Source organism: Austrofundulus limnaeus, unplaced genomic scaffold, assembly GCF_001266775.1.
Source record: "Austrofundulus limnaeus strain Quisiro unplaced genomic scaffold, Austrofundulus_limnaeus-1.0 Scaffold161, whole genome shotgun sequence".
Classification (NCBI taxonomy): Eukaryota; Metazoa; Chordata; class Actinopteri; order Cyprinodontiformes; family Rivulidae; genus Austrofundulus; species Austrofundulus limnaeus.
This window is the reverse complement of record NW_013952563.1, coordinates 353,694-358,447: the sequence shown is the minus strand read 5'-3', so window position 1 is coordinate 358,447 and position 4,754 is coordinate 353,694. Positions and strand designations below refer to the sequence as shown.

The 4,754-nt window shown below is 37.7% G+C and overlaps 1 protein-coding gene across 1 annotated transcript in view; it reads right to left on the bottom strand.

Moving 5' to 3' along the window:
* rims2a (regulating synaptic membrane exocytosis 2a) overlaps positions 1–4,754 on the bottom strand; it is a gene marked incomplete in the record, with an annotated part of 146,644 nt that overhangs the window by 84,315 nt on the left and 57,575 nt on the right.

Here is a 4,754-nt window from a genome sequence, read left to right as displayed (position 1 = left end):
CCCCACACACACACACCCCACCCCAACAAACTCAAAATGGCACATGCCAGCAGTTGATAATCAGTGGTGTAGCAAGTTTTGTGGCTCCAGACATATTTTATCCGTGAGCCAATGGGCAAAAATGGCTCTTTTGATTGTAAGGGTTGCAAACCCCTGCAGTAGGGGTGTAAATACTACAATGTCTCAATGGCTTTGTACAGTAACATAAAAAAATAAAACGTGAGGAAAAACGAACCTTTGCTTTTTGTGTGTTCCAACCTCATAAACTACATGTTAAAATTGCAATAATGTGACAACTGAAAACCTTTTGACTGTGTTACTTAAGGCCCTGTCACACTATAACATTTTAGAAAACTTGTGAAATCTTAAATGTCTAAATTACTAATAAAAGRTATATAGTTTTTTTTGCTAGCATTACAGTAATGTACACACCTAAAAGAGGCTCCCAGTTGATTTGTTTAGCACAACGTTCAACATAAATGTCTTTAAAATTTTCTTAAGTTGCCATAAGTTGTCTAAAATGTTATAATGTGACAGATCCTTTACACAACGATGAAGCAACTTTTGGGGTGGTGAGTGTTAAGGAGCTAATCAATCAAAAAGGATATGAAAGTAAACTTTTGATTAAAATCAGCTCAGAATATGTTACAGGAAATAAATATGTTTAAGAAGCATTTTAAAAACATACAGGTAGTCTATGTGCTGAACAACAGTGGATTATTTCCCCTCCAAAGCAGAAAAATATTGTGGGTTGGGTTTGATGGGTTATACAGTGGAGGTATAGAAATGGGGCTTCATGCAAACTCAGGTAAAACATCTACCTGCGGTCCTTCTGATGACCATCAATGGGCTGAATATGTCTGGTTCGAGGTAAGGTGAGAAAATGGCTGCAACCACATGGTGGGAGGAGAAAAGACAGAGATGGATCTGATATGGTGAAACGGGAAAAGAGAAGTAAGACAAAAGCAAATAGGGCTTGGGGGGACTGGAAACAGACTAAATTAAAGTTAAACAGATGGATATTGGAAAGTTGAGGAAAATGGGTGTGAATGAAGGCTTCTCCAAGTAACAGGAGACAAAAAGACTGAGGACAGACAGAAAGTCATTRAACCTTTGCATTGAAAAATATAGTCAAGGAAAATACAAAAACTAAAAGAGCTGAACCACTGGACTGAGAAGAGTCCTGCTTAAGTTTATCAAACAGGCAGATACAAGCAGGGATATGACTACAAAACAAAATGGACAGAACAGACTGGATTATAACACCTTCTTCTTCACATGTTCCAGATTTCCACAATAAATTGTTAAAACAATTAATTGTGGAAATCTGGAACATATTGAGAACATTGGGGGGAAAATAACATACAGGAAGAAAAAACTCTTCCCAAAAAGCTATACAGTACTAAAGGGAGAATGTGCATGTGCATTTAATTATTGTAAGGATCTGTCTGAAACAAAGGTAACATTACAGTTTCTCATTTCCTGTTGCTTTCAACAGTTTTCAATAAATAACCTGATTTTATTAATTAAAACAGATGAAATAGAGTTAAATCAGGGCTGTCCCAGACAATTTAGATAAGTGCATTTTCTGCATCTGACACTGATTTAGGCTGAGCCTTAGAAGTATCAAATAAAGTTAATTGGCCAAGAGAAAGTAGCTGCGGGACAGCAGTGCCAAAGACCTGATTGGACTCTTGGACCAACATTTTCCAACCCTCACAAAAATATAAGTGCTGATAGAGGATAACCAGCAGCTTGCCTTTGATCGCATCTTCTATTCAGACAGAGAAATGCATGACAGTCCTTATGAAGAATGCTTTACAAAGACATTGCAGCACTGGTTCTGAATGATTTGCATCCTTTTAGGCTCCTCTGATTCCAAGAGGGATCAAACATCACTGAGTGGTTTGAATAGTGACTGTAGTTTTTAAGATATGGAACGGGACAGGAATTGAACAGGGAATAAAAGTAAACCTTAACAGTTTTGTTGCACTATGTTCAGGTGGGTAGCAGCCACACTGTGTGTAAGGACAGAGGTAGTTTTTATTACTAATACGAGATCGTGCAGAGTGATTGATCCTGGAGAGTAAAGAGAGCAATTTTATCTACCACCTGGCACAAGAGCAGAGCCAGGGATGTGGCCAGTGGTGGTCTCGCCCACCACGGATTAATCTTCAACCACCTCACCTCTGTCATTTGATGAAACTACATTTAAACAATCAAACTACAAAGCTTTTGGATTGCCTCTTTAAAATCCAAGATGGCTGCAACCAGTTAAATGGTTGCAGCCATCTTGGATTTTGACGAGGTTTTGAAATGGACCTTCCTTACACCTAGCTGCAGGCAACCACCAAAATAGAAGTTAGTACCTCACCTATTTTTCAAGCAAATCAGCTCATAATTTTGGCAGACTGATGGAGGGCATTGCCCCTTTTTTTCCTCTCTGATGGGGGAAAAAGTTCATTTCTTCAGAGGCACACTTTTTGTGTTCACATATTTTTGCAATAAATAAACAAAATAAATCCGGAGTATATCGCGATTCACAGGAAAAGTGAACTTGGGAGAGAGTTCACATCATAATATAAGATACAGAATACATTTTTGAAAAATATTTTTGGCACATCACAACATTAAAACAATCATAATCAGTTCAAAGCAAAATCAAAACAAACAGCTTAAATCTTTTTACTCTGTAAATGTTTTAAGCTAGCTCTCATTTCTTTATACTTTGTCATATAAATGTAACAAGTGGTAAACATACCTTGAGATGTGAAAATATTTACAAAATCAGCTATATCTTGTATTTGGTATGACCACCTTCAGTCTTCAAAACAGCCCAACCTTTCTAAGGCAAGCTGTCTTGTTCAGGCACGCATCAGGATTAGATTTCAAGGTTTCCTAAAGAATCTTCCAAAGCTCTTTTATAAGAATGTGGTTTTTACTTTTTCTGCCATTTTTTTTTTCAGTAATGCTGTTTGAGATCTAGAAAGACCAATGACTGATAATATTCCACTGTCTTTTTTCTAGTTAGGTGTGCTTCTACTGCAGTTTTGTATTTAAAATGAAGCTTTCAGATTCTACCAAATTGTGGTACTGTCTTTATAAACTAATTCATTTTTGACAGGATCTCCTAAAGTTTTGGCTGAAGTGCATTCCAAAAGAAGGCAGGACCACCACAGAGGCCATAGATATTCACTTCTGCCAATCTGCTGTGAATTCCTTAGAAACACATTTCAATTCTACGCTTTATAAGACTGTTACTTCGGGGTTTCAATGAAGATCTTTCAACACCTTAGCTATTCTACTTGCTTTCCAATTTTAAGAAAAGCCCATTTCACAAAACCCCTCCATAATATGAGCAGAAACACAAGCCCATCTTCAGGCTGCCTCTAAGTGAACCAGCCACATCCTGTGCTGGTGTGAGGTTTCATACATGAAGCCAGCATCATGGAAACACAGGAGGTGTGGAACTCAGTGGCTCTAACACAGAGCAAGACAGAAAATGTGTCAGACATGTCCCGTTCTAAATCCTGCAGTCAGCTGGTCACAGAGACCTCCTGTCATCACCTCATCACACCCTTAATACATCAATCTGTCACTACTCACTTATGGCTCAGAAGGATAAGAGCACCAGGTGGACTTCAACTCCCACACCCCCTATGTCGTCTCACTTTGTGCTTACATCTCGCCAAGATACCCAGAAAGTGTCTCAAGATCAGCTTGGGTTTTGTTGCAAAAAACTTCGTTGCAGCTACTTTTCCTCTAAAATAATTCTCAAAGGTTCTGTGAATTTTAAATGAGTTATCTGAGAGATGATGCATCTCCTCAGTCCTGTGTGTGGTCTTTGCATAAATATTAGAAAAATATCGATATATTAGCATTATTAATATCATAAAATGACAAAATAAGCCTAAAGGGAATATTTGAAGAACTAAGAGACCTGCATAGTAGTTGCATAGTTATTTTGCTCGTTTGACTTCTGAAAAGAATATTAATTATGACAAATGACAAAAGCATTAACAAGACAACTGCTTGAAACTTTTAATTTTCATACCACCAGATTTTTATTTAAACTGTATTCCTTTCTCTGGCTTTGCCTGCAATTACTAGCAGAAAAAAAATCTACAGTCGGCCCGCAATGCATTGTGGGATATGGTGGGCCGAGAAGGATCCATCAAACCCATCCTTCAAATCGGGGCAAAAGAAGGATGCATTTGTTGGCCGCATCAGGAGAGTTTTTAAATTTGGACAACCTCCGGTGCGGCACTGTGATGTAAGCAGCCGACACATTTGGACACAGACKATGACTACCTTTGTGACAAGCTGCGGGTGCCCAATGATACAATTTAAATTTGTTGTTTTGCTAAATTGTTTCTAACAACATTGCCTAATCTCTTGAGTCCAGTACCTTCCATGCTCTAACAACCTATATTTGACTGTTAAGTGAAAAAAAAAATACTACAGAAAATGCTAACCTCTAAAAATTGTAAATTACTAATTCTGGACAAATGTATGGGAAAAACCAACAAATTCTAAACAAGAACTTTGGAAGACCTTTAGAAAGTTTTTGAACGCCTTTTTAGAATACTACAAACAAGTCTGGAGAGAAAAAAAGAGTAATAAAAAATGAATTTTTAAACTTTTGCACATTGTTGAACATCTACTCAACTCTAACTTATCAAGTCTACTCACGTGTGTGTGTGTGTGTGTGTGTGTGTGTGTGTGTGTGTGTGTGTGTGTGTGTGTGTGTGTGT